Source organism: Pinus tabuliformis, chromosome 5_1 (assembly GCF_031772625.1).
Source record: "Pinus tabuliformis cultivar Carrire ecotype Pingquan chromosome 5_1, CPIR1, whole genome shotgun sequence".
In the NCBI taxonomy this organism is placed as follows: Eukaryota; Viridiplantae; Streptophyta; class Pinopsida; order Pinales; family Pinaceae; genus Pinus; species Pinus tabuliformis.
Genome location: NC_142305.1, coordinates 487,084,332 through 487,106,287, shown reverse-complemented (window position 1 = coordinate 487,106,287; position 21,956 = coordinate 487,084,332). Strand labels below are relative to the sequence as shown.

Genomic DNA, 21,956 nt, shown 5'->3' with positions numbered 1-21,956 from the left:
AAGCTCTAAGGTACTGTAACAGAGTCTCTCGATCGACTTCTCGAATAATGAGTCGATGTTGACGGAAAGAGACCATGTTGAAGGAGGGCCATAATGAATCCCACATCATCGACGTGAGACAAGAGGATGAAAAATGATTTTGGATGATACAGAGAAATAGAGGTAAGTGTAACTGCATAAGGACAACTCTTGAACATATCAACAACACAACTGGAAGTTTGGCAGCTTTTGGATCCATAGGATCGGTGGTCATGATGATGTAGTAGAGATCAAATGGAAGGAAAAATGAAAGGCCCAAACCCAGGAAGGTCAATGATATAAAGGAGGATGTCCCAACCTGACACGAAGCAAAGAGTGTCATGTTCAAGAGTAAGCTACCAACACGACTCGATAGATTTCCAAAATTTCCCCCCACCATTTCTGGCGAGTACCCCAATTATTTTTTAATTGCAAGCTTGAAGAGGATAGCATATGCTTGCACTATAAGTTCATCCTTCAGATGAATCTGACCTAGTAAGTTTAGCGAGCCCTAGGAAGGAGAAGATCATGTTCATCATGGTGATGAATCTGATGCCGTTTAATAGTTTAACAAGTCTGACAAAGGTGTAACTTGGTATCTTTTTCATTTTTAGAGAGTTTGAAAAAGACACATAAAAGAAAACTCCACATGGTTCCTTTTCATACATTTGTGTCTCTCGAGCCCAAAAAGGTAGAAAATAATACTTGAGAGATCCGCTTGACCATTTCAGTCAAGAAGTACCTTTTTCATAAATAGTGCCTCCCAGCCCTAAAAAGGGGTAAACTTACACTGGGCACACGATGTTTCGCATCCATTAACAAGCTTGAAATGACAAGGGCTTGGACTTCTTTTCGTTTTTAAAGGGTCAGAAAAGAGCTGAAAGTGGACCCCCATTTTATTCTCTTTTAAAAGCCAAAAAGGGAAAAATACTCAGCGATCTTTTCATTTTGTACGAGTCAAAAAAGAGCTTAATGGTGACTCGTCCCAGAGGAACGAGTGGTATAAATGGTAGCAACTAGTTTCGGTAATGGAGGAACTGCTCAAAACGTGCATTGGTCAAGAGGTTGGCTAATAAAACCACTCATCGTTGCGGTCCCTCAGGAAAGGAAACACAACCAAGTGAAAACATATGATCGGCCAAAGAGATGGTGGCGATGGAATGAAACAATAAATTCTCATCTAGCATAAATCATCTCATAAAAACGACAATCACAAGATGTAAATTGGGCATGGGATCATTTTTACACAAGCATGAATCATTGAGAACTCTGCTTGGATACGGTTTCATGTTTACACAAGCTTGAAACGAAAAACTATGCTTGCTATAAGTTTGCATACCCCCAGCATAATGACTCAATCGAGGTACATGCCCCCCAAGCTTCATTTTAGTCGACTAGGTGGATGAAATGAAGGTTCACTTTTGAGATCCAGGAAAGACTCGACTGGGATTTTACGAGATCTTAATCAAAGACTCGATTTGGAAAAGGGATTTGCTTCATTTTTTAATGAGGTTGACACAATAAAAGAACTATCCTCGAGACCCTTGTTTCATTTTTTAACGATCTTGACACAAGACAAAAAAATATGCTCATGATGCCTTGTTTTATTTTTTAACGAGGTTGACACAAGACCAGGAACTATCCTCACGATACCTTGTTTCATTTTTTAACGAGGTTGACACAAGACTAGGAACTATCCTCACTAAAATGATCATGGACCATACAAGAACATGGCTCCCAAGAGATCTTCACTAGATGGAAGAACCACGCTTTGGGAAGAATACATGTCATTTGGTACCATAGATAGATCGGGTTCCAATGCCCCTAGTACATAATGTACTATACCATCTGTGTGATCATCAATAGATGTGGAGATGGAATGGGTAGCCACATAATTGACCTCTGGTGAGGAAGGTAATGTTTCCAAATAAGAGCTGATAGGGGATGATGGTTGCAAAGGAGGCCCCTGGTGCCGATGAACGATAGTTGATCAATAGTCACAACTCTCCATTCCTGCGGAAAACAAACCACATAGAAAATTGAAGAAACAAGAGCTCTCATGACATAAACATAGTCACGTCCAAGGAGAATATTGAAATCTAATGGACCTTGGACTACCATCACATCTATATAGACGGTCTTTACTCCCAAAGTAATAGGGAACTTTGGAAGGATCCCTAAAGGTTGACTGGTTCCTTCGCTGAAAGCCAATAGATTCTAAGTGACAGACATAAGCTATGGGGAAACCAAATCTTGCCAAGTAGTAGAAGACATGATGCTAATAGATGTGGCTTCATCTAATATAGTGATCTTGCCAAGTAGTAGAAGACATGATGCTAACAGATGTGCCTCCATCTAATATAGTGCCAGGTAATACCATATTATAGGCTTTTATTGTGATCTGTAAAGGCACATAAGATGGGAGGTGGAAAGCAGTCAATGGACTCCAATCAAAAGAGACGACAAAACTACTTGGTGGGGGTATCATATGATTTCCCCCATGCTGTATAGGAATAGGAGAAGGACTCTCCTAAACAACTGGGATAATAGGGTCACTCTTCGATTCATGAGAATCTGAGGAGACAAGAAGAACATGAGCAGTAGGATCACCACTCTCTCCCAAAACAGAGTGAACAACTGAAGGCAGAGCCAAGTCGACACTCTTTTCAACCAATGGTTGGTCAGGGATTGACACAAGAGAGTCTCACTCAGGAAGAGAAGGATTGGCAAGAGATGAATCCAATTCAATCTCTTTACCAACTAGGAAAGGGTTAGAAGAAAGCCTATGATAACTAACAGGAAGTTGGGGTTGAGGAGCTGCAAGGTTTTCCAAAACTTGGGAAGCTTTATCCATAAGAGGACAAAGATGAAGAAGATGCTCTACTTCACATAACCTACAGGGGAATCTAATCTTCCCTTCCATCTTACCATCATTAGCTGAAGGTGTAACATCGACATGATATCCAAAGGTCGACGAGGATGGTCGATTCAGGTCTTCAGACCATACCTCTAAGACTTTGGGAATGTCAAGACAGTCTCAAAGGAGATGGTCACCCTTACACAACTTGTAAGGGAATTTTACCTTCCATGAAGGATCAAAAGGTTTGTCGATAAGGGGTGCATTTGGAGTAATAGCTGCACAGTTGGCCTCTCACTTATTTGACTTCTTCTTCTTCTTCTTAGCCTCTTGGTTATCGGATTTCAAGCTTTCACTAGGTGAAGTAGAAGAGGAGGGTGAAGAATAAGGGAAGAAGGTGAGGAGTCAACCTGAGAATCATTGCGACGTGACTCAAATGAAGGAGATGGTGGGGTAGGAGTTGGGACACTCGGGATCACTGAGGTTGAAAATAATGAGACAGGTAAACCAATGGTTAACCTAGGAAGGGACAACATCACCATATAAGGAGCACCAGCATTTCCAAGAGAAGGAAAAGGACTAGGATTCCCATTTGAGGGGAATCCTCGATTGGTAGACTCTGTAAATGTTTCCATTGGAATCGACCCTAAAGAATCACTAAGGAAGATAACTTTAACTAGGAATATTTCATACACTGGAACAAAACTTTTCCTTTTCATGTTTTAAGAGTCGAGAAAAGGGAAAAAGGTGACTCTAGTCTCTTTCAGTTTGAATGAGCTCGAAAGGACAAGTGCTCAAATAATCTTTTAAATTTAATGAGTCAAAAAGATCAAATGACTGCTCTGGATGATCTAGGTAAAGATGATTACCAGGTAACTGTGAACCACAGAATACCTCTCGACGAACCGAGAAGTACGGGTAGGCAATCTCCCCGAATGTTGTGTTTGGTGTTTCACGTTTGCAAGGTGGGTGACTCGACTTCCTACGGATAAAGAATTGCAGCCTAGAGGGGTCTCCCATTATATACTCGATGGTACGAGGAGCACAAGTCCATATTAGCACTGTCTAGTGCTGAGGCGAATGATAGCTACTATGTTTAAATACGCCAGAACACGTCTCTAGCCTAACCACTAAATGTGAGCATTAAGTTTCAATGATTCCTTATGTTAATTCAATAAATTTTAACGGTTGATCTTGAATTAGGTTTCAATTACAAGGCCCTACCGCTATCATCTGAAAACTCTTATATGTAGCTATATGAGAAAAGAGATCTTTGTCTTCGATGAAAGTTAACACTAATTCAAAGATAGGGAACACAAAATCAATGCAACAATCAAAGAATGAAATCTTTCTCTAATAAATCTCCTAAATGCACTTAATCTTCCTATAACAAAAAAAAAAGTTTCATTTCATTTCCAATGCTTATGATGATGCAATTCTAGCTTCCCAATAATGCTACTAATGCAATATTTTCACTTAAGTAAATTAGAATGATGTTCTCCTTTTCATAAAATTCAAAATGAATCTTTCACATAAAGCACTTTAAATGAAAGTTTTCACAATTCCAAACAAACAAGAATCAATCAAATCCAAAGCATTATAAATGAAACTAAAAGAAACTTCTTCCCTGAATCGAACAAACCAAACACATAAATGCTTCAATTGACAAACCAAGCAATGTAATCTATGCTTGGAAAGAGAAAAGAGACACTTAAAATGAGAGAACAAATGAGACTGTTTCACTCATTCAATTGAAAGCAAAGCATCCTAGTCAATTTTGGGAGGAAGAAAAGAGTCTGAAGGTCAAGACACACTGGCACTAGAATGGGAGAAATTCTAATTTTTTCTTACCCCTGAGACCAAAGCGACTTTTGGGCCAAAAGTAGCGCCAATTGGCGCGACTGTTTGGCCAAAAATAGCGTTGATCGAGGGATTCAAAGAAAAATAAAAAAGAACTTCACATAGGGCCAAAATTAACACATCAGAGGGTGGGCTAAACCAAGCAAGCACAAAAAGCAAGCTAAATGAAGCTTTCTAGTCAGGGAGAAGACGGTCTAAAAGGCTACGGGGTCAAAATCACAAGAGCAAAACACACTGACCAAGATTGGGGTCAGGCCCTAATATTCACTTATAGGCATCGACGTGATTGCCTAACTGACAGCAAGTGCCAGAGGCTAGTCAGCATGATTGTTCCTCAGCAATTCACATTGGTCAGCATGACTGTCAGCGGATTAAGTGCATTGGTCGAGGTGACTAAGAAAAAAAAAAAAAAAAAATTCAAAATAGGGACCAGATCTGCTATTATGGATTTTAGACTTAGGCTAGTAAGTAGGAGAAAAACAACAAAACAAAAAGGGACAATGCAAAACTAGCAAAGTTCTCACAAAATCATGAAATCCAAAACAAACAAAAGGATGGGATCTCCCTAGTAGAGTCACCAATTTGTGGTGAAGTAAAAGTATAAGTGCGAACACGACAAATTCCTCTAGCCCGATAATGCGTCTAGCCACAACAGATACATTCTATGGAAGATTTCCTTAGGTTAGAATCAATCAAGAGGGCATACCTCTTGGTCACTTATCCTTCTTGATGATGTCCTCGCATGCTCACTCCATCAATCTCTCGCTTCTTTCTTCAAGCTCCTAAAACAAGTAAACTACAACAACACAAAAGCATAATAATAGACAAATTTCAATTCAACCTACTTAATAAGTCAAGAAGCATTAAGACACAAATATGTAATATTACAAAACATGTAGGAAATCAATCGATAGTTGCATATATTAATATCAAAGAGAGATTACAACCATTCGTCTTGACATCGCAATCTTCCTCTGACAAGACCAGGTTCCCACACACTTCTGCTAGCACTTCATGATGGCTTCAAACAACAATAGTTCAAAGACTCTTCCCTTTAGGCTTCACTCCAAAACAAACACACTTCTCCTTCCCACAACTAGATGGCTACAACTAGTAATAACTTGCTTGTCTAATCAAAATAGTATACTCACACTCAACCAACACTCTAACTATGACTTTCACACTAGTCACTATCTTGTGCTTAGGAAGAAGGGAGGTTTATATAGGAAAGATGGATGGGAGATGGATCCTCATCTCACAGGAGAAAGACTTATCCCTTGAGGTAGTTCCATCACTATAAGGGAAAGGAGCCCAAACTGTCATCCTCGACCCCATCCGACCAAACCATTTACTAGACTTCCATTACGGAGCTTCTAGAGATGGAAGCTTCAACTCTAATTTAAAAAACTTTCCATAATAGGACCGAGGTGACTAGGACACAACTCATTCACATCAATCGACGTGGGGAATAGTGCTAATCTCCGCACATCAGTGTGGGGAAGACAAAGGCCATTAGCACTGGTCTTGTAAATTGGGCAAAACAAAAGTTTCAAGGGAAATGGTGCAAAAGGGAAATGATCTACTCATGAAGAGGGACATAATGGGAGTTTCTCCATGAAGGCAAAGCATGCAAGGTTCACTATAGAGGTCCTCCAGGATCAAGGAACGGGGAGTACAGGATAGTGACAAAATGTTGTGTAACACATGGGATTAGACTTCTTTGGTTGTAACTCTTCCTTATACTTAATAAAGCTATTTACACCATTTCCCATATCTTGTCTTTATGTATGATGATTATATGTGTAAATTCTTTCGATTCCATTTGCTTATAGTAGATAGATCTCTTGCTTTGATTGGTTTTTGTCCTCTGTTTATGATTGCAGGTACTGACTGAGTGGATTCAGTTTGAGAAGGAGCAACGGGAGTTATTCAAAGGAGACAAAGGCAAGTGAAAGATAACAAGTAGGTCCCTTTTCTTCTTTATCTTATATAGGAAAAGGTTATACTCTTTAATTCTATTGTTCTAAGTGTATCTATCCATTTAGCGAAGTTGTGTTTATCCTTAGATAAAAAATTCCACATAATAGGCTCCTGCAGTTGAGTGCGCAGGAGGTCTTGGTAAGTCTGCAACTGAGTGGGAGGACCCTTGCAGCTGAGTGAAAAGGGTAGAAGATTCTGTAATCTGAGTATTGAAGATCAATAAAGTCTAAATTTTGGAGAATTACTGTGCAAATTGAGTATTTTTGTTTATGTTATATTATTTCGCTTAATGATATGTTCCATGAAATACTATATGAATGTTGCGTGAAACCACTGAATTTGTGTTATTAATGCATGATTTAAGTAGCTATCTTGTTTCACGAAGTTAAAAGCTATTTCTGCTATGTTTTCTGATGAATTCAATAAATCTGCAGGAACTCAGATCTAGGGTTGTTTATTGATGTGCGAAACTAGATAAACTGTTTGTTTAAGGTTTGAAAATACTAATAGTGGACCTTCACAAAGGTTTGGCACCCATTTTAGCTTAGTTATAGCGACAAGCCCTAGAAGGATACTGATCTATGCGAAGTAGATCTGAATTGTCAGAGCTTAAGAACCATTTATCACATGTCCCTAGATGTAGAAACCTAGTTCTAGCATCCCCCAATACTACTTTGGGTGAGATTGTAGCCTGCGCTATGCAGGTTGTTGCCAAAAGGGCCAACACTTAGAGTTTTGTTGGTTGGCACAAACAAATTTGAACCTGGTTCAGGCCCCCTTAAGCCAACACTTCCCCTTATACATTCAAAAATACTGAACTTGAGATACATAATCGTATTGTTCTCTTTTCTTTCTAATGCAACTTCACTCAGTATTTAGCTAGAATTGTCATTGGATTAGTACCTGGATCTTCCATGATTCATTGATCTTTATCCACCAATAGATCCTCCATCTTGAGTTTCCAGAACTCAAAACTCTGACCATTAAATTTCTCGATCTCTAGCTTTCCACCACTCACCATCCTCTTTCACCACAAGAATCGGTCCCATAGATCTCCCATTGAACAAGTTTTACCACAGGCTCGATAAAAACCCCTTAGCAGCAAAGGCATCCCCTTGAAGCTGAAACAACTCTGATACCAAATGTAGGCTTTAACCCTGTACAAAAATTATCTGCAAACAAATTATTAAAAAACAGAAAATATACAATGGCAAGAAACACAAAACAAATACACATATATTTTCCCTTGGATCCTAAAACTAGGACTATCATATTGATTTTTCATTATTCCTATATATATATATATATATATATATATATATATATATATATATATCGAAGCATTCATAAACCACAATCCATTAACCTTGGATTAGAACATAACCGTAGTTCCCTTGACTGGATCTACAAAATACCATGGGATGAAATCCATCATGTCGAAAACCATGTGCGAAACTCATGCACAAAACCATAGGTAGGTTCGCCCACCTAATATAGGGTCAAAAACCAATTTTCCTGGGGTGCTACCCTGGACCCCGTGCAGGGGGGCTTCCGTCCCCATGCATATCGCTTGACAAAGGAGGCTGCCGCCCCCCTATGACCCCTTGTGTGTGGGACTAGGCGTGGACATAATATAACACACACCCAACATTGAAAATTCTAGATTGATATAAAAATTTACTAGAGCATCATATTTGCAACCTAAAAGTTGGTGTTTACTCACAATAAATAATACTATCTATGTCTCATATATTTTATTTTCTATTTTCTTGATATATTTTCATTTGTAAGTGGAAGAAATTGGTCTCTAAAAGTAAATGCACATTAGAAATAACAAACTCCTAAAAGTTGTAACTTTTAGCTTAGAAAGTAGAGTTTAAGTATGGGCATATTGATTGCAAAGCTGAATAAGAGGATAATGTGTTCAAATGATCATAATCGAGTTTGGTCCATATATACTCTTGATGAATTGAGATGATGAATGTATTGTAGCCGAATTAATGAAAATTTTACAATAATCATAATTTATAACAATAACAGTTTATTACACATTTTTCAAAATTAGGGGTATAAATAGAATAAACCAAGAATAAGAATTACATATTGGAAATAAGGAATATGCATAAATATCCTACTCATGAAAGAGAATGTAAAGGCCTAAACATTAGTTTAGGTAATGAAAAGACATAATATAATGGATATAAAAGCATGGTGGAGCCATCAAAACAGGTAGATACTATGAGGAGATTGAGGATAGACGTGAAAAGTTATAGGGTTAATAGTGAAATAAAAATAAGACCACAAGAGGAACAAAATAAAATATTTTCGTAGTTGTTTCAAATTCTAAATCATCTACAAATACAAATCAAGAATGGATCGGAAACATGAGGAAGAAGGGAGACCCCATGCAAAGAGGGATAACTACAAAAGGATACAAGAACTCAAAAAGTGTTAATAGAGATCAAAGAAATAACTACTCACCTACATATATAGATACCAGCTCTTATGCATCTCAAGAGTAAAGGAAGGGGAGAGAATATTTAAACATTATTTCTTAGGATTAGAAAATATTTTTAGTTTCATAATTAATCATTTAAGTCAATATCCATGATTTCCATATATCATCTACAAGAAAAAGCCTCTATATTGTTAGACCAGTCAAAGAAAGTGAAACGAGAAAATGATTTCTTGAAAGTAGCTCAAGAAATATTTTTAGCAAGAATACCTTTTATATAAGTACTATGATAAGAAAACATAGTTATTTGAACTCAAGTTTGGAAGCGTGACCATGGAGGAATATGAAAATATTTTTTTAGGTTTGTTGAGGTATGTGGATTTTAGGAAGGAGGAAAAGATGAAATTCATATGCTTTTAGGTGGATTAGCATATTTTTATAAAGACAAATTAAATTTCATCAACCCAAGACACTAAAGTGACCATTAGAAAATAAAAGTACCTATATGAACAAAGAAATGGTAAAGAGACTTATTAGAAGTTATGGAAAGATAAGAAGAAGGAGACACTATATTAGAGAAATAGGGGATTCAAACCTCCTTTCAATAGAACTAGTCCTAATACATGTCAACACAATTATCCTACTCAAGATGAATCTAGAATGACTAGATGCTTAGGAAAAAGGGGAAGACCACCTATTAAATGTTGGGGATGTCAAGGAGGTCACATGTACAAAGACCACTCTCACAGAGATGTCAAAATTAGGACTTTGCACAACATTCAAGAGGCTACCACAATGGTAGACATGGGTAGAAATATTCCAAGGATATATAAAAGCCTATAATATTGATACGAAGAACATAAATCCCATATGTTTGAGGTGGAATGTAAGATTACAAATTAATCTCTTATTATTTAGATTGATTTAGGAGAAAACCATTGTTAATCCTAGATTAATGGACAAAGTTCATTTGATTAAAATTAAACTTGAAATATCATGGATAATCCATTAGACATTGGAAATGAAAGAAGGGTCGATGAATTGCCATAGGTTATCTACTAGATTTCAAAGGAGTACACAAAAATGTAAATGTAAATATCATACTATTAGGATCCTATGATATCTTAATCGGAATGCATTGATTGGACAAGGATCATGTTATTCAAGATTCATGTAAGATGACCTTCAATTTTCTAATGAAGGCACCACACAAGGAATTCCAAAAAACACCTCTATAATGGAGATTTCAAATTTACAGTTGAAGAGATGTTTTAAGAAAGGATGATCAACTATATGCAACTCACGTGGAAGAGCCATATAATATTAAAGGGCCAAGTCTTGAATGTTTTATAATGTCGTAAGAGTTTGAGGATGTATTTGAAGAAATAGTAGGGTTTACACCAAAGAGGGATATGAGTTTCTCTATTGACCTAGTTTGTGGAAGTATCTTAGTATCGAAGACTCCTTACAGAATGAGCAAACCAAAATTAAAATAATTACAATTGTAGTTATTGTCCTGTGACAAACACTCTTTAAAATTTTGTTTACACTTGAATTTTGGATCCTACTGTGGATCTTATGATCGATCATTCTCTAGTCACTTCTAGGTTGACTGATGTTTTGTTAAGTTCTTGAGCTCCCTTTTGAATTGTACATGTCGAAGTCACCTTCTCACACACACTCAGTCCACAACAAGTTCATGAGTGCATTCTTTTATGCAAGTTTGAACAAGCATAGCATGATTCATCAAGATATTGCCTATGAAATGATCAATTCATGTTGACAGTCAGTGGGTTCTTTCATTGATAGACTCTCACTTTTGGTTGTGATTGTACCTTTGTTTCAGTAAGTTTTCCAAATTGTTTCTTTTACATGCCTTCACTTTCTCGAGTGTCATTTTCATGTTTTCGACTCTCGCTTTCACTTGATTTAACTTTAATTAGTGTCATTTTCATGTTATCTTCACTCTGGCATGTGTTGCTTTCACTTTCATTCGTGTATTGTAAGTGTCATTTGCACTTTTCTCTTCATATAATAAATGTCGTATTTTATCATGTGGAGTGTCGAACAATGCACGAAATCTAGTTTTGGTGGTATCAAGGGGTAAAATTTGTGTAAATGAGTCGGTCTTACCATGAAAACATGTATCATGCTCAATTCCAAAGTTTCAAGCATTGTTGTACAAGTGTCGTTACTATCATCACAAAGTGTATATTTGATGTTGCACTTGGTGTAGGTCATTGAAAAGTTGTTCCATTAAGGAAATTACATTTTTCATATTTTTTGAGTGTTCCATGTTGTGTCATCTAGTGATCTAAGTGTTTGGTAATGTTCATAGTAATGCTTTTTCATATATTCCTGTCACTGATCCAACACTCAGTCAAATTGTGAAAACTCTCCGACCGGACCACTCAACCTCCTTCAACCAACTTGAACTACGCATTGAGCAGTCTCGTCCCTCAAGAAACAACCTTATCTCTTGGCACTGCACAATGCGTAGTTTATTCCTTCCAGAAATGAATAATCTTAGTGCTCAGTCCCAACCCTTGTGCTTTATAACTGCACAATCCTTGCCTCCAACCAACCTTCTCTGTGTAATATGCAAAGTCAAGCATCAAGCATCAAGCCTCAACCTTGATCTCTTGAACTTTGTAACTTCTCAATCACTTGGCCTTTGTCCCTCTTGAACTTCACATCGGGTAACTTTAAGCCTCAAGCTTGATCCCTTGAACTCCTCAACTACGCAACCTCCCAACCTCTTCTCCTATCTAAAATGCACATTGGAAAAATTCAAGCCTCAAGCTTGACCTCCTGAGTCACTCAACTGCATAGTCACTCAGCCTAGGCCTTTAGAACTGCACACTATGCAATATCAAGCCTCAAGCCTCCAGCTTGAGCTCTTGAGTCCCTAAACTATGTAGTCCTTCTTCCCAGGCCTCCAAAAATATGCATTGCATAGTATCAAGCCTTAGTCCCAGACCTTAGCCTCTACAACTATGTAATCCCTAACTCATTCACTTGACCAATCACCGATTCTAACCTGAAGTAGTGATTTCATGAATTATGTTAGATTAGGGGTTTATCATACTAATGTTTTGTTGTCATGAGTGGATTTCAAATGTAGGTATTCTTTCAAGTTATGACAGGATGATGATGAAGGAGATGGAGAAGGAGACCATGCTAAGAGACACCTATGGAGCTAAATAAATTGGATGATAATCAGTAAATGGATGAAGGAACACAATATTGCAACAGAAGATAGAAGATCAAGACCACATTGAAGGCTGTTTATCTTCAAGTCATGAGGAGGAGAAATAAAATACCATGTTCTATATGCTAAGAAGACATAAAGAAACTATCAGCAAAGGGTGACTTGACACTACCACATCATCATGTAGTCCATATCATCAGCGTCGTGTCATGGTGTGTCATGATTCATCATGTGCCACATAATTTTGTAGATTACGTAAATTCTATAATGGTTAAATATAATGTAAAGTGGGAGTCCAAGAGTCATTCATGTAATTTGAACAGTCATGTAGGAAGTCAAAAGGTCATAAATAAGTCGAACAATCATTAAGCTAGTCCAAGAGTCACAAGGGAGGTGAAGGATCACTCCACTTGTTATATATACACCCTCATTGTACAAGAAAAGGAATTTTCACCTTGGATTCTCCCATAAGGCATTAGAGAGATAGAGTTAGTACTTTTGTGGCACAAGTCATGGCTCCAACACTCCACTTTTGGAGCTAGTGATGTTCGTTGTATTCATATGCCTTGGGAATTTTACTTAATACTTGAAACCTAATGGCCAACACGTTTTCATGTATGGATTATTAATATTTGTATGATTGTTTTTTGATGTTTATGATTCATTCTTTCTTTCACCTGTAATAAAGTAGCTTAACTATTTCGGTTACTTTAGTGCTTATCTAATTGAAAATATGTTGTAAGGGTTGTAACAATTGTCACATCTATGTGGACTATTCTACTTGATGTTAGGCGATCTCTTTCCACTTGTGTGTGCCTCTATTAGGGTGGTACTATTACCTCTCTGTTAGAGGCTCACATTTCCTCCATCTGTAGTAGAAGAACCTTAATACACCTGCAGCTGAACATTCTCTAGGAATGCTAACTTTCTTTTTGCAAAGGCACATACATGCTTCTCTGTCTTGCTAATAGTTAAAGCCAAGGAAAATATATAAGAATATATGGCAACTGGGTCGATACCTCAGATGGGGCTCCTATTCCAAATGGTTTGAGGTCTAATTGAGACTTCACATCGGGGAGACCCCCTTAGTTGAAAATTTTCCATCACTATAAACAGTAACTAAAAGAGTTGTTGAAGGAAGGTTTCATGCACCCGTGTGTCTTACCTTGTGGTGTTAAGACATTTAGAAACATAGGAGTTAGTTAAGTTCAACTTGGTCTAATGCTTCTATTCGGTAAAAGTGTGATTCTTTGGTATCCATTAGTTGCATTGTAATCTTATAGTCACAATACGTTCTAGATATAAAGTTCTATGGAAACTTGACATATTATCCTCAATAATAATAACCATTTATCTATGACTTAACACTTGATTAGTCCATGATATCTACTTAAAGAGCATGGAGTTTCATCGCTAATGATGATTGTGAGAAATATCTTATGTAAAAAATTTCATTTGCATTAATAAAATTTCCTCAAGTGGCCACATTGGTTGGGGGCATGGATAATGTCCCTCTTGGAGGGTTTTAACCATCTAAAAATACTAGATATTTGATCTAGTCACATGAATCATTATTGAACATGTTGATTAAGATCTTAAGCTCATGTTGTTTCTTTTCCAAGATCTATTATTTCCATACATTTTTAGACTGAACAAATTGATCCATTATGTTTGGAGCACTACTTTTAGGCAACAATGCCTTTTCTTAAATCCAAAAAGGTGTACACTTGCTCAAGATATAATTTTTTATTAGATTTGAAGGTATATAATCTGAATACATCCTTTAAAAAAATATTTCATTCTTCTATTTTTGTTTCAAATTTTCCATTCTTTCTAGTCTACACATGCTCTTTTCCATGCACTCTATTTGATTTTGGAAAATCAGAAATAGAGCAAAAAATGTTTGCTTAGTTGTGTATGCTCTTTTTCATGTGCTCTGCGTGATCTTAACAAATTATAAGTTAAGAAAAAAAACTTACATTTTATAGGTATGCTAATTTAGATCTAATCCCATTTTTGTTGTTGAAAATGGCAATAAGAAATGCTAAAAATAGAAGTGATAAAAATAGCACTGCTATAAATAGTAGTTCGGGTACCAGTGTTGGACATAGCAACAAGGAATGAAAAATGGAAGTGCTAAAAATAGCTTTGCTATAAATAGCATTTTGGGATGGATTCCAATTTTAGTTAGTCCCTGAACTAAAATTGAGAAGTAAAATTTGAATTTGATCTTAGCAACTATTTGTAAAATAATTAATTAATTCATCTTGAGTTAATTAGTTGTAGAAAATCAAACATGAAGTCTATGTGGGGACATGCAACAATTTCTCCATTAATTGGGGAATTTATCCATCAGTTAAAGAGATAAGGATGAGTTGTAATATTGAGTTGTAATTAGTTGGCTCAATTAACTGAGTCAAGTCCAGTTAGATTAGTTCAAACAGTTTGTTGAATTAATTGTGAGTTCAGTTAGTTAATGCATGCATGCATGTAACTGATGCACTTTAGATAACTGAATACTCTCTCATAAATAACTCATGCATGTCAGTTCAGAGAAAGACCTAGTTGAGATTAAAGGAAGGGACAATGTACTATTAGTTAGAGGAATTTTCCTATAAAGGAAACTCATTCATGCAGAAGGAATTATCTCCTTCAGGTTTTTGCAGTTATTTTAGAGGTCAGAGCTGTGTGTGAGGGATTATTACACACAGGTAACATCTTGAGGACAGAGGAGAAACTACGCAAGGAAATAGGAGGCTTGGAGGGCAGGGGAGAAGGTTTGTGAGATGCCTTTGACTGTCTATGAGCAACATTGAGGGATTGTACTAAGAGATGGATAGCTTGTGAGCTAAAGCTTTGTGTAATCATGAGATATTTCCACTTGTATGATAATACAGAGATAGTGGGCTTTTTAGTTGAGGCTTTCCCCAGAGTATTCTTTTATGTTTCATGTGTGACTGAATCGTCTTCTCTGTTATGTGTGTTCTATTTGATCTTGCTCAAAATCGATTAAGCTTCTACAAGTTTGATTGTAGAAGTAGATTAGGTATTTTGCTTTAGTACATTGCTTTATCAAATTGATCTACAACGGGAATTTCTACATTTGTTGAGTTTTGAATATAATTTTTTGAAGTTGGTTTTTGTTTTTAGTTAAGACATTGTTTTAGTAAGCACACACTTTGAGAAATAGTTACACCAACAACAACAATTTCTCCTTCCCTACTATTGTTATGTGTTTTTCAGTTGTTCACTAGGTTAAAATTTATTTATTTAGTAGGGATTCTTCAATTTTTATTTTTATTTTTTTTGTTAAGTTACTTTTTGAAAAAGTGCATGCTAAATTAAGTTATTTTATAATTTCATTGTAAAGTATATTTCATTTGTATTATAAAGTGAATCACTATAAAATAATTTTAATATTTTTTTTTAGTTTTTTTTGCATGAAACTCTCATTTATGAAGTAACTTGGTTGGAAAAGTGAATCTCACATGTTTTATAAAAGTGGGTCAATTTATAGAGTAATTTATTTGTAAAAGTGATCTTAATGGAAAGCCTAGCGAGGGAAAATAATTTTTTTTTTCATAAACATTTATTGCCACATGAGCTAGCTTTTACCTACCACATGTCCCTTTGTTGCCATTAATACCTTTATTTTAAACAACATAACTTTCACATTTCAAGTTAATTTTCATCTTCATTTCTTTGAAACAACCTATTTTTTCAAGATCTTTCCATCTAGATAGTCGATTTCAGCTTTTCAATCATATTATCTACATATTTTAATATAGCGAATGCAAATAAATTTTTTCTTTCCAATACTGACTACTTCACATGGAAATTACACATAAAGGATGTACTGAGAAGGAACTGATTAAATTTGGAAAGGAAAAAACCCTATTAATGCTAACACGAAAGATAAATGGGATAAAAATAATGATGAAACACATGGATTAATCAAAATGTCCATTTCTTCTTATTTGTGATTTCATATTCAAATAATTGATGACTCGAATGAAGCCTGGAAAAAGATGAAAAAGACAAATTTGGTGAACCTAATGTGATTAGTTCAAAACCTACTAAAAATTAGATTATGAACTTAAGTCCCACTGATTTCTTTCACGTTGAATATTATTTATCTAAGTTCAAGACACTTATACATTTACTTAAATACTATCAAATCAATCTAAAGAATAACTGTTGCATATAAATTCTTTTTTCCAAGCTTGATTCTGCATATTCTATTTTTGTATCTATATTTTATGCCACTAGACAAGATTTAGACATTGCATATCAAAATGCTTCTCTTGAATCATTTTGTGACTATAAACAAGATTTTGCATATTGAAGTGATCAGCATTGCAGACACATTTTAACAAGGCCCTAGTGGCCTAATATAAGATAAAACCAAGCATCCAAAGAAACATCATCCTCAATAAAACAAGTTAAACAATGGTCCCAAACCCTCTTAGATTGATTCTACTCCTAATGGTAACAAATGACCGAAATCAAAGAGTAAGAATGTTGACATACATTGCAATTATTGTGAGAAATATGGTCATTTGGAGTTTAAATGTCTTGAAAATATGGAGGCATCAGAAGAAGCAACGAAGAAGAAAAAAATCAATATTGATTCTTCTTCTAACAATTCTTCTCACAGGCATGCACTTTTTACTTATGGTTTTCTTTTTTAATGCAACCACTACTTATTATTATAGTGAGTGACTTATTGATTCTATAACATCTTATCATATGTCTAATGATAAAATCATTTCTTCTGCTCTTAATGATTGTAGCACCAAACAAATATTTGTTGGTAATGGTAGGTCTCTTAGATTTGTAGGGTCTAGAACAATTCAAGTAGACAATTTCATTTCAATGATTTATTATGTGTTCCATCTTTCCTGCAACCTTATATTATTATATGATATCACACATCCAAGTGAAGGTAAAATAGTAGAGTCTCCACCTCACGAAGTTGTAATTAAGGATTTAAAATATCCTTAGCATGTCCTTTCCATTGGAATAGTTGATGATATTACTAGGTTGTACATATTTGACAACTTTTGGTCATCTCCTTTTCCCTTAATTTTTATTTCTTAGAGCAATGATTTTAGCAAACTTTAGCATGAGAGATTTGGTCATCTAAACTACTTAATATAGAAATTGTGTAATCAAAATATGGTGAATGAACTTCATCTTGTTTTTTGTATAGATGGTGTTTGTTTTGTTCTCTACAAACATCACTGGAACTATTTTGACAAGCATTCCTCACTCCATGTCTTAGCCACCTTGCAGCTTGTTCACAGTTATTTGTGTGGTCCACTTTCTTCTCCATTTTTCTCTAGGTTCAAAATACTGAATTTTTTTTTACTACTTCTCCAAATTAACTTTGGTTTACTTCTAAAACCTTAAGAGTTATGTTTTTGAATTAATCTTGGACTTCAAGGCCCTTCTAGAAAAACAATATGGAAATCAACTACAAAGGTTAAGAATGAATAATGGAGGTTAATATGTCAACAAACAATTCATAACTTATTACATTTCACATGGCATTCAAATGCAACATACTCTTCCATATACAACACAATAAGATAAGGTTGCTAAAAGAAAGAATTGTACATTAAAGGAAATGACTAATTATATGATTCACTCTAAGGGATTAAATATTTATTATTGTGAAGAATTAATCAATTGTGAAAATTTCACGGTTAATTTCACTCCCACAAAGACATTAACATATATAACACCAAAAGAAGTGGACTAATATTAAGCCAAATGTAAGCCACTTTCGTGTATTTGATAATGTAGGATGCACTCACATTCCCGATGAGAAAAGGAAATCCTTATAGCTTAAATGTGAGAAGTATATTTTTTTATGGATTCTTTGAAGATTTAAAAGGCTAGAGACTTCTTAAACCTCATTCCAATGAAATAATCATTGGAAGAGATGTTAAATTTAAGGAAAATATCTTGGCCTATAACCCTTATTCAACAGTTGTTTCCATTTTTGGCATGCGAGCCATCTTTGATGTTTGTGCCAAAATCTATTCCTACCATAGTTTCCCATCCTATTTGAAAAACATTTTCTAGTAGAGTGTCATGTGTATATCCAAATTAGACAATAGTTTCAAAATATCTACCACGATATCAACTGTCCTAACCTCCTAGGAGATCAAAACTATGTTGATCTTCTATTGTATTTTTTAATAATTTTCAAGCATAGAAATAATTTTTTAAAGAAATCTAACTAATATATTATCTTTCTTGTGATTTTGATAAACCGATTCTATTCTTAGTGGATGTTAATCATTATCATCATAATTAAAATATTTTATTTATTGCAAACATTGAAATAAATTTTTGTTATTATTTTTTTTCGATTCTATGAACCAAGTCTATATTAAATATTGAAGTAGAATGCATCCATGAAAGAAATAGAAAATATTTTACTTTAAATTAATGTATTCTATATATAAAGTTGATAGAAAATTATTTTAATTAAAGTGAATATTGACATATTTATTTTTTATTAATGTTGAAATATAATTTTTAAATTCCATGTGTGTCAATGTTGTTTATAGAAGCCTCATATTGAGTTGTAAAAAGTGCCCTCTAAAAAGGATAATATATTCAAATTAAATAAAAATCAGAATGACCAAAATTATGAGATTTTTTATTAAGAAATAGATTCCACGTGCCACAATGAGATTTATATTAAAAGTAAATATAAATAGTGTTATTAGGTATTATCAATGCTTGGAGATTTACATGAAAATTAAATAATACACACGTTTTTATTAATATGTTACCACAATGTAACTATGAATAATATAGTTGAAATTATAGTTTTTTCTCTAATAAATAAAAATTCTAATTAATATTGGCTTAAGATTTTTTATTAGGAAATAGAGTTCACATATCACAAGGAGATTTATGTTTATTTTATTTATGTTAAAAATAAATGTAAGTTGTGTTATTAGATGTTATCAGTGTTTGGAGATTTACATGAAAAATAAATAATGCACATAGCTTTATTAATGTGTTAACACAATGCAAGTATAAATAATATACCCTAGATGTCCGCATGGGGTAGCTCAAGTGGCAATGGCCGTGGAAATGAAGTCTCACCGAACCGGAGATCTTGGGTTCGATTCTTGTGTTACCCTCCCTGGAAATGGGGTGAATAACGGACATGTAAAAACTCGAAAATGAGAAGGTCTCACCTAAGCTTACAAAAAAAAAAAATAATATACCCTAGATTATAAAATTTTATTCAATCAATAAAAATTTGTACTTATATCAATATGATTTCATAGATCATGGACATCATTTGAGAGTTTTAATTCTGGCAAAGTGACTTCCATTCTCAATTTCATCCCACTCAAACTAATTGGTTTACACTTTATATTGTAAAAATCTTATTCCAAAATAAACACACCTATCAACATAATAATTAAGATAAAATTTTTCTCCTAATTATATATATATATATATATATATATATATATATATATATATATATATATATATATATACACACAAATTGAAAATATGACATTTATGTTAACTAATAATAAAAACTCTTTTTTATTAATGTAACCAAATTTATGTAATTTCTTCCATGACTTTATACATAATTAAGAATACAAAATCTATATAATATTTGTAGTTACAAATCATTAATCCATTTATTTAGATAGACCATAATTATTTTAATTATAAATATATTACTATGAATATCTTTATTAAATATCAGAGGGGATCTCTTTTGTAAAGGGGATTTTTTTCTTTTACATTTTGCAATTTTGAATTTTTTTGTTTACTTGAAAGTTTAATAAGTATTTAATGATACATCTCAACATTTCTCATAGGACTTTATCCAACATAATATTAATATCAATATCCACATAATTCAATATTTCATCTCTAACAAGATTTTAAAACCTCAATAAATAGATTTTGATTAAAATTATCACAATTAGAAGTATCTAACTTGATTGTAGATTTGGTTCATGGAAATCAACCACAAAATTGGTAAAGATGACCAACGTTAACAACTGCAACAACATGTTTTTGTCAATATCTTTAAGGAATCTATTTATATTTATTGTAGATTTCATATATGTAATAGTCACATTAAAACTAGACATATTATCGATACCTGCAAAAAGGTATTTTAAGATTTTAACTTTGAATTTCATAATTTACACAATATTTTATAACAAGATATTACCAATTAAGCTCCTCCCAATAGGCTAAGACCTGCTAAAAGTTATGTTCAATTCTTATATGATCTTTAATCCTTCACAAATAGATTTTATCAAAATATCAATACCCATAGAAGTATATGTCCAATCTCTTGTATGACTTTTAATTTTTAACAAATAACTTTTGATCAAAAATTTCTCAACAACTTAATCTTTATTGTAGATTCCAATATCTCAACCATGTCAAACATGGCAGAAGTCTGTGATATTTGTAAGGAGCTTAGAGTAATAGCTAGTACAATAGATACTATTATAAATCTATCTTAATCACGGATGATCAAATTTTTGGATATGCAAATCTCTTTTAGAGTGCAAAACTTGAAAAAGGATTTTAATCTCAACAAATTTAATTGGTTGATAAATCCATGGTTAAAATGAATCTATAGTAGTTATATTAAACATCCACACAAATCTATAAATGGATAAAATACCTTGAAAGTTTCTTTTTGAACTTGAGTGGACTATACAATTTAAATTATAATTCCAACAAATATTTGCTAAATTTCAGTCTTGATGAGATAAAATAGTTTCCCAGCCAGAGAGGCTATCAAGCTGAAAATGATGTAAATGTTTGAAATCTATAAAAATATTCACTGTTGGTTTTGGATAAAGGTACATGATATGTAGTTTAGGCGGTTTGAATTCATAGATAAAGGTTTTGTTTATTGAGATTATAATTTTGTTTGGATGAAAAAAGAGATTCTAACACCATTAAAATTTCTTGGGTGATGCTTGACCACTCTAACTAAGATTTTCAAAAATTTCCATTAGTTTTATTTTATAAAAAATTTGTAGAAATGTCTCTGATTTTCCAGACCAAATTATTATCTGAATAAACTATACTATAGATAAAAAATTGGATGGTTCCCAAGTGTACCTTATGACAGACAACGACAGATAACCTAGTGCACCTCATGACAGATGAAGATAGCTAGTTAAACCACCAACGATCTTTGATATCCATTGTACGACCATTGGGTAAAGTTTGACCGTCCACGTGTCCAATCTGCAACAGCTGTCTGGACTCATGGATCTTCACGCAATGTTTTCTCAGGGTGCTTTTTAGTGCGAGTCAGTGTCATCGTATAGACATGACAGCAAGGGTGCTTTTTAGTGCGAGTCACTCACGCTCTCGAGGGAATTGAGTACTTCATCTACGTGGTTGTTTGCTGATATTACATGTCTGATTGAACAATATATGTATGCTACGTGTCAACATATAAGGGTCACAATGTGGATTGCTCGTTGTCTAAGTATAACCAAGATAACTTTGAATGAATTAGATGTAAACCAATTCCATTAGTATTA

General features: G+C 34.2%; 1 pseudogene; it reads left to right on the top strand.

Annotated features, from left to right (window-relative positions):
* LOC149165621 (uncharacterized) overlaps positions 1 to 21,956 on the top strand; it is an 86,472-nt pseudogene that overhangs the window by 50,342 nt on the left and 14,174 nt on the right.